General features: G+C 32.2%; 5 non-coding genes across 5 annotated transcripts; 2 read left to right on the forward strand and 3 right to left on the reverse strand.

Annotated features, from left to right (window-relative positions):
- Nucleotides 1-313: 313 nt before the first annotated feature.
- Nucleotides 314-384, reverse strand: TRNAG-GCC (transfer RNA glycine (anticodon GCC)). The gene has a single exon. It is a non-coding gene; the product is annotated as a tRNA-Gly (tRNA).
- Nucleotides 385-5,427: 5,043 nt separating this feature from the next.
- On the reverse strand, nt 5,428-5,499 carry TRNAT-GGU (transfer RNA threonine (anticodon GGU)). The gene has a single exon. It is a non-coding gene; the product is annotated as a tRNA-Thr (tRNA).
- Nucleotides 5,500-6,440: 941 nt separating this feature from the next.
- TRNAY-GUA (transfer RNA tyrosine (anticodon GUA)) lies at nt 6,441-6,524 on the forward strand. Its single transcript has one exon. It is a non-coding gene; the product is annotated as a tRNA-Tyr (tRNA).
- Nucleotides 6,525-6,981: 457 nt separating this feature from the next.
- On the forward strand, nt 6,982-7,055 carry TRNAD-GUC (transfer RNA aspartic acid (anticodon GUC)). The gene has a single exon. It is a non-coding gene; the product is annotated as a tRNA-Asp (tRNA).
- Nucleotides 7,056-9,200: 2,145 nt separating this feature from the next.
- On the reverse strand, nt 9,201-9,271 carry TRNAC-GCA (transfer RNA cysteine (anticodon GCA)). Its single transcript has one exon. It is a non-coding gene; the product is annotated as a tRNA-Cys (tRNA).
- Nucleotides 9,272-9,600: the final 329 nt, after the last annotated feature.

The raw sequence follows: 9,600 nt of genomic DNA on the forward strand, positions 1-9,600 counted from the left end.
TTTTTTTCATTTTATTATCAGCGATCATAGGAGGGTCCCTTTACCGTTATGTATAAATGGTTTATTCTATTTATATAGATATGGTAAAGGGACGCATTCCATCTTTGTTTTTGTTCATTAGTTATCAATTCTTTTCTTTATCGCGGAGTAGAGCAACTTGGTAGCTCGCAAGGCTCATAACCTTGAGGTTACGGGTTCAAATCCCGTCTCCGCAACTTTTTGAATTTGATAAAAAAACAAGGTTTCAAGAAGAAGGGCATTATACGCAGTAAATTCTATGGCATTTTTCATACTATGACTATTAAATACATAGGGCGGATAGCGGGAATCGAACCCGCGTCTTCTCCTTGGCAAAGAGAAATTTTACCATTCGACTATATCCGCGTTTTCATTGTACTTGATATGCGATTCTATTTATACAGAGATGGGCCTGATATTCTATATAGGGATATAGGGATAATGAAAAAGAAATTTAGATAATAGATATTGTCTCCCAAATAAAATATTTTCTATTACTATTCATTTTTATCAAGAATTCCCATTTCTATTATTACATTTCTATTATTATATATGGTTTTTTTCTATATATCTATATAATTGAATTGAAATTATCATTCTATCGAATATTTTGATTTACTTTTTTCTTAAAAAAGTAAGTTCCTATTAATAAAAAATTATATTTATCTATATAGAGATACAGATAGATATTCTATATTATTAAATACTAGACGACGTATAAATAGATTTATAGTATTTCATTTGAATATTCTATTCATATCATATTAATATGAATAGAATATTCAAATGAAATTCAAATTTTTATAGTTCATTTTTTCTATTTTATTTCTTTTAGTTTCACAATGTACCACCATATAAGTATAAGATATAAGATTTTTCCAATAGAAGAAGTTTACTCCCCCTTAGAATGTAATGTGTTATAGTTTTCTTTTTTTTTTTTAGGAACTGATCTATTCCCTTTATGGCTGACAATCCGAAAGAATTCTGAGGGAGGGGTCATTTCATTTTTAATCTAGAATAAAAAGAACTTCAAGAAATGAGAGAATTAAGAATACCCACTAGAAACACTAATCCAATCCATAATGATGTACCGGAAAATAGAACATTTTTGTTATTTGACCAACCTTCAGGAGAAGCAAATACAACAGGTACACTAATCAATAAAATAAATGAAATAGCAATTAATGCAAAAACAGCTAATTGGAAAGCAATAGTCATGTTTCTAATCCTCCAATTTACCAACAAAAGAACTTTACCATTTGATCCCTCAACCCCTGGATGCCTTTCTTAATATTCATTGAAAAAAAAATTTGTAAATGGAAAAACGCAGAAGGGTTTTATCATGAATTCATTGATTTTGTTTATTATCAACCCTTTTGAGGCTTGGATCGAGGATAGTTTTTTTACTTCACAAAAAGGCATGCTGGATTTTGTACCTATATACATACCGATAGAAAACTAAACCAATAAATTCACATTGAATATCTTTCCTATGGGTCGATAAAAGGGTATCAATTCAAATACTCATGGTCTACTCAGTGGAATAAAGATAAAAAAATATATATATTAGCTTTTGGAGAGATGGCTGAGTGGTTGATAGCCCCGGTCTTGAAAACCGGTATAGTTTGAAACAAAGAATTATCGAGGGTTCGAATCCCTCTCTCTCCTTTTTCTCGATGAATAGATTTGTTTATTTTCTTAGTTTCTATCGAATCTTTTTTTCGGACTGGGCTATATATCCTCAACATCCCGAAAAAAAGATTCGATAGAAACTAAGAAAATAGGAAAATAAATTCTTCTTTACGACTCGCTCTACTCAACCAAATATTTATAGTAAAAAAAAGGGATTTCTACTTCATTGGATCTCACGTCTCAATTAAGAGGAGTCATGGAAAGAACAGGTTCAAAATCGCGATCAATTCCTTTTTCAAATCCTGCGGCAGCTGCGCGAGCTCTTCCCGCGTGCCATAAATGGCCTACAAATAGAAAGAATCCTAGAACAAAATGAGAAGTAGCTAACCAACTTCTAGGAGAAACATAATTGACTGCATTAATCTCTGTAGCTACGCCACCCACGGAATTTAATGAACCTAAAGGAGCATGAGTCATATATTCCGCAGAACGACGTTCTTGCCAAGGCTGTATATCTTTTTTCAGTCTACTCAAGTCTAAACCATTAGGACCCCTTAGAGGTTCTAACCAAGGAGCACGCAAATCCCAAAAACGCATAGTTTCTCCGCCAAAAATAACTTCTCCAGTCGGGGAACGCATTAGATATTTACCTAAACCTGTAGGTCCTTGAGCAGATCCTACATTAGCCCCAAGACGTTGGTCTCTAACTAGAAAAGTAAATGCTTGAGCTTGAGAAGCTTCTGGACCAGTGGGCCCATAAAACTCACTAGGATAAGCGGTATTATTAAACCAGACAAAGCAACAAGCAATAAAACCAAAAACAGATAAAGCACCTAAACTATAAGATAAGTAAGCTTCTCCAGACCATACAAGTGCACGCCGAGCCCATGCAAAGGGTTTGGTTAAGATATGCCAGATTCCACCAAGTATACAAATGGAACCCAACCATACATGCCCTCCAATAATATCTTCCAAATCGTCCACACTAACAATCCACCCTTCGCCCCCAAAAGGCGATTTTAATAAATATCCAAATAGAATACTTGGACTAAGGGTCAAATTGGTTATTTTTCTTACATCTCCCCCCCCCGGAGCCCATGTATCATATATACCTCCAAAATAAAGAGCCTTGAATACTAGAAGAAAAGCACCTATACCTAACAAGATTAAGTGAATACCCAAAATTGTAGTCATTTTATTTCTATCTTTCCATACATAACCGAAGAACGGAAAAGATTCTTCAAGAGTCTCAGGTCCCAGAAGTGCATGATAAATACCGCCAAAGCCCAATACTGCAGAGGAAATTAAGTGAAGTACTCCAGACACAAAGTATGGAAAAGTGTCTATAACTTCCCCCCCAGGACCTACTCCCCAACCTAGAGTAGCTAGGTGGGGAAGCAAAATTAAACCTTGTTCATACATGGGCTTCTCGGGTACGAAATGAGCCACTTCAAAAAGGTTCATTGCTCCGGCCCAGAATACTATTAATCCAGCATGGGCTACATGGGCCCCTAATAGTTTACCAGATAAATTGATAAGTCGGGCATTCCCGGCCCACCAAGCGAAACCGGTAGTTTCCTGGTCACGACCAGTTAAAGCTAAAGTTCCATTAAAGAGCGTTTCCACGTGGTAGAACCTCCTCAGGGAATATAAGGTTTTCATGAGGCTGATCTTGAGCTGCCATCCACGCACGAATACCTTCGTTTAAGAGAATATTTTTTGTGTAGAAAGTCTCAAATTCAGGATCTTCCGCTGCGCGGATTTCTTGAGAAACGAAGTCATAAGCACGTAGGTTCAGGGCCAAACCGACTACCCCAAGAGCACTCATCCATAAACCAGTTACTGGTACAAATAACATAAAGAAATGTAACCAACGTTTATTGGAAAAAGCAACCCCAAAGATTTGGGACCAAAAGCGATTAGCAGTAACCATTGAATAAGTTTCTTCAGCTTGGGTTGGGTTAAAAGCACGGAATGTATTTGCGCCATCACCATCTTCAAATAAAGTATTTTCTACGGTTGCACCATGAATAGCGCATAGTAGTGCAGCGCCCAATACACCAGCAACTCCCATCATATGAAATGGGTTTAATGTCCAATTATGAAATCCTTGGAAAAAGAGGATGAATCGAAATATAGCTGCTACACCAAAACTTGGAGCAAAGAACCAACCAGACTGACCCAGTGGATAAATAAGGAATACAGAAACAAAAACAGCAATTGGACCTGAGAATGCGATTGCATTATAAGGTCGCAATTGAACAGATCGAGCAAGTTCAAATTGACGTAACATGAAACCTATTAATCCGAAAGCACCGTGGAGAGCAACAAAAGTCCACAGACCGCCTAACTGACACCAACGGGTAAAATCTCCCTGTGCTTCAGGACCCCACAGTAACAACAAAGAGTGTGCTAAACTATTAGCGGGAGTGGAAACTGCAGCGGTTAAGAAGTTGCAGCCTTCTAAATAAGAACTTGCCAAGCCGTGAGTATACCATGAAGTTACAAAGGTCGTACCTGTAAACCAACCCCCCAAGGCGAAATAGGCGCAAGGAAAGAGTAATAGACCGGACCAACCCACAAAAACGAAACGGTCCCTCCGCAACCAGTCATCCATAATATCAAATAAATCATTTTCATCTTTGGTAAATTTACCAAGAGCTATAGTCATAGCGATCCTCCTATTCAACTACTTCAACCATTTCCCAACACCTCATAGAGCATTTTCAGAGATGGGACGGACCTTGATCATTTATCTCTATTCATTTCTCTCTCTATATATATATAGAATATATAAGTATACTTTCCCTTGTTTTCTAATCGGTTTCGAATAAAAAATCATTTATGGGTCTATTGATATCTAGGGCAAATCCATGAACTCGATGTGGTTATTCCTTATCTATTCTTAAAAATCTTCCAAGTCATCAATCATAAAATCTGCTATGACTCCAAAATCCGATAGAAATTTTTTTTTCAGAACTGTTCAAGAAACAAATGATCCCCTGTTTCACTTCTTATACCTAGCGGATCTTCAGACATATTTCTCTCCTTTCATCAAAGAAACTTATTCTTGAAGTTTGGTTGTGAATTGACTTCTATTTTGTCTAGGAAACTACTGTAGGATCATAGGTTTTCTAAATTTCTATTTCATTTACAGTTTTTTCTTTAGTATTTCATTTTTTTTTATAAATACTATAATAAAAAGAAAAAACTGTAAATGAAAGTTTTTGTCTCATATATATGAATTGCTGGAAAAATATCGTACACATCGATATGAAAAGAAACTATTTGATATGTGAAGACATAATTTAATGTATTTTTCTATTATTTCTATAAGATTCTATCTAATCTTATAGAAATAATAGAAATTTATGGAAAAAAATATGTTTCATTTTAATTTTAAAAAAACTTGTTTGGTGGAACTTGAAATTCGTATTAAGGCCCTTCTGAGTAAAGAAAAGGCATAACCTTTTTTCTTAGTTCAGAAACAAGAAGATTTCATTGGAAATATTCAGAGATTCTTAGGGAGTCTAAACGAAAAAAGTCTTAAAAAGAAAAAAAATTGTTCGAATTGAATCTTTATCAAATTTGAATATCAGAATAGTAGATATAAATATAATTCAACGGGTTAGGTCCACTTACTTTTTTTTATTTTTCCATTATTGAATTTTACACTTTTTCTTTTTTATTACAAATAGAAACTTTTTCAAAATATCAAGAATCTTTTTATTCTTCCTTCAAATAGAAAGACTATTGCTTTTGAAAAAAAAAGTAAAAAGCCCCTTATCGGATTTGAACCGATGACTTACGCCTTACCATGGCGTTACTCTACCACTGAGTTAAAAGGGCCCTTTTTCTTTCTTTCAATTTCTAAATAAGGAACTAGCATGACTAGTACATATATTTGTTACTGTGTATACTTATTCTATAAATTTATATAAATTATTTCTATAAATTTATATAAATTATATAAATTAAATGATATAAATGGGATTAGAATACATGTACATCAATATCTATTATTTGTATAATGACTCATCAAAGAACAAAAAATTGGATTTACCTAGTGAATAGAATATAGTTAAAAAAAAGAATTGATTAAGATTGGATTTGATCCATATCAAATATATTATTTCAAAATGGATTCTTGAAGTCATTCTAATCATAACACTAAATTCTTTTTATTGATACATAAATGTACTCACAAAATAAAATATTTCATCGAAACATTGATAAAATCGAATCATTGATAAAATGGATTCAATATGTTCTGTCCCTAAACCAAATTTTTATTTTTTTATTGAAAAATTCTATTTTCCAAAGTTTTTTTTCTTAGTATTAGATATAAATCTACCTATCGAATCTTAGTATTAGTAATAAATGATAGAAATGAAGTTTTAACCTCTCGTCCTTTGCAACAAACGAATCATTCCTGTGAAGAATTTTCTCTTTATTGGAACATTACTTCTTTTTTTTTCTTATTATGACTGGAATAAAAAAATTTAGAAATATAAATGATTAATAAAAAATTTCTATGGAATTATGAAAGAACGAAAAATATTTTTTTTTATCGAATCATATCATTATATTGACAATTGCAAAAAACTGTTCATACTATGAACGTAGTATAATGGCGGTCGGGCAAGTATGCCCCCATCGTCTAGTGGTTCAGGACATCTCTCTTTCAAGGAGGCAGCGGGGATTCGACTTCCCCTGGGGGTAGGGTGTTACGAAAGGAAGTTGATCAAAAATTTTCAATAAAAACTGAAATGTATTCTTCCTATTGTGCTGGGTCGATGCCCGAGCGGTTAATGGGGACGGACTGTAAATTCGTTGGCAATATGTCTACGCTGGTTCAAATCCAGCTCGGCCCAAGAATTTGCCGATCCACTATGAAATTCTATAACCCATTTATAGTTCTCTGGAAATGACTGATGTGCTATGATACGGAAGAATCAAAATATTAAACATATCTAAGGTTATTTCTTTTTTTTCTGTATTCCATATTTCTTTCCACAAATTCAAAATCTTGTTAATAATCGGTATTCATGTCAAGATCTGTAAGTAGAAAATATAAGGAAAAATTGAAAAAAAAAATATTTTTTTTTCATTGATTCAATTTTCAATCGATTTGTTAATAGAATAAGAATAAGAAACGGATTACGAGTAATTTGTGTCGATCTCACTAAAGTGGATATCGATATACATATCAATATATAAAAAAATGCGCTTTTTTCATTTACAACAAAAAGGTTCGAATCCGAAATAGAAAAAGAAAAGGTTTGACAGAAACGGTCCGTAAAAATATTTATACAGTACACCCCTTTCCCTGGGATTGTAGTTCAATTGGTCAGAGCACCGCCCTGTCAAGGCGGAAGCTGCGGGTTCGAGCCCCGTCAATCCCGTTGGATATAAATCCAAAAAAATAAAAAATAAATTCCTTTTTTGTGTATTTGTAGGGAATCAAATTGATAAACAAAATTTTATTTGGGGCCCCCCCCTGCTTTTTCATTTGTTTCGCCGAAAAAGGAAGGAAAGGGATTTTGGACTTTCATCAAGAATAAATGTTTTTTTGTTTTATTTAGTATGGATAAAAGATCTTCCTATGTTATACTATTTCATGAGTTGATTTGATAGCTCAGATTTTGTGATTCATGATATTGATCCGATTTGATATCATTGAAATCCAATTTATACCATTGTTGAAAGATTGAACATTTCTATGGGATTAAATCCCGAATTTTTTTTTTAGAAATTTAAGAGAAATAGAACATAATAAAGATTATGGAAGTAAATATTCTCGCATTTATTGCTACTGCACTGTTTATTCTAGTTCCTACTGCTTTTTTACTTATAATTTATGTAAAAACGGTAAGTAAAAGTGACTAATTTCACTGAAATATGATTTCTTCATTTTTATGAATGATTTAAAAAAATGATCGTACAATCAGCGTAATCCAGATAGTAGAAATCAATTTGATTTCTACTATCTGAGAATTGCGTCCAATTTTTTTTTTCAGATTCTTTTTACAAACAATTCCGGTATCTTAGGAAAAAAAGGGGGTAAAAAAACAGGAATGGTTATTACACGGTCCGCCATTTTCCATATATATATATATCTATATAACCAGGTTAAGCGTCAGTTCATCGAAATAGAAATTTTAAGAAAAATTTGATTGGAATAGGAATCCATTTCTTCTTCTTTTTGATTCCCTTGTTTTTCTCAAAATAGGAATATGGGAATAATGAAAATATTTGTTTGATTGAAAGAGTATTTTCAATTCCTATAAGATACATAGAATACATTACACTACTAAAATATAATAGAATCAAGATAGATTTTCTATTTGAACTCAATTAATTAGTATTAGTTTAAATGAAATATTTTCATTCAATAGTTTCGAAATTCAAAAATTCAGGTAGAAATCAACAAGGTTACTTGGATCCCTTAACTCAATTTTTAGTATCCCTATAGCCCACTTCTTCCCCATACTACGAGGGAAAGGGAAAATGAAAAAACTACCATTAAAGCAGCCCAAGCAATACTTACTATATCCATGTAAATTTTGTCTCCTATCTCTATAAATATGAAGGAACTATTTCATTATTTTTTCAAATTTTTTATTCTATTCTTTTTTTTGTATTATTCGCTAAAAATACTATACTATAATAGTGGAATTGCTATTACAGAGTCAAAAAAAGGATTCTGGGCTAACATCATTCACGAAAAACAAGAATTCATTCTATTTATTAGTTATTAGAACATCTAAAAAGTTTTTTTTGATTATTTTTAGTAAAATCATAAAACATTAAACATAAAAAAATTATAGGAAGTTATAAGTCAATGAATGTTACTACCAGGTGGGAATATTAAGATTTCTCTTTTATCATTTCCTTAAGGATTTCATAAAAAAAGAATCAAGACAGATTCATTTGCATACTTATACTCTTCTTTCTATTTGAAATAGTCCCTTAAATGTCTCCCAATTCGTTCTCTAAAATAATTAAAAAAACTTTTTTTCTTTTCTATTCGATTTTAGAATCAAAACTTTTTAATTTTATTAGAATATAGAATATGAAAATCTAAAGAATACTTTTTTTGAATATTACGAAAGCGAATTAGCTAAATTAAAGCTATTAAATAGAATTGATCTAAATAAATAATATTGATAAAATGTGGAAGCACTCATAAACTTTAAATTAGTCTGTATAGAAGGTTTTTCTTCTGCCTTTTCTCTACCTAAAAATGGACTTTCCTATCCGACTTATTCTTAATCCAATCTAATAAAAGACCCAGTCAGGAGACAGACACTACAATAGTTGTGTAGTGAACGAACTATCATTTCTAAATTTATGGATTCCTTTTCACTACTAGAATCTTTCCTTGAATTCGAGACAAAAATATTTACAACATTTTTTAAGCTACTGATGCTTATAATTTCGAATCAAACGCAATTCTCAAGACTCCTTTTCCCTCGCTTGCTTCTGTTGGAAAAAAAGTTTTCTAAAAAAACGTAATATAATCTTTCATTTACAGTTTCTTATCGATCAGGCGACACCCGGATTTGAACTGGGGAAAAAGGATTTGCAGTCCCCCGCCTTACCACTCGGCCATGCCGCCAATAAAAATATAGATATGAAGTTTTTGAGAATACTCCCCCCTTTTCTTTCTATTGAAAAATTGAAAAACAATCTTGAGACAAATCGCAACCGTTAACTATTCTTTTATGAATTATTCTTGAATATTTGAATAGAAATTTTTTTTTCTTAATGAGATCAGAAAATAAAAATTGATACATAACCAATCAATATTGCTTTTTTTTTTAACTTTGTTCATTCTAATTATAACAGCAACTTTCAATATATGTAAACCCTAGAATATCAATTTGATCTGTTACACAGATATTATCTAATCGAGTATCTTATCCATATCTATATAGATATAGAATA

Source organism: Vigna unguiculata, unplaced genomic scaffold, assembly GCF_037176805.1.
Source record: "Vigna unguiculata cultivar grain cowpea cultivar isolate G323 ecotype 2 unplaced genomic scaffold, ASM3717680v1 ptg000260l, whole genome shotgun sequence".
NCBI lineage: Eukaryota > Viridiplantae > Streptophyta > Magnoliopsida > Fabales > Fabaceae > Vigna > Vigna unguiculata.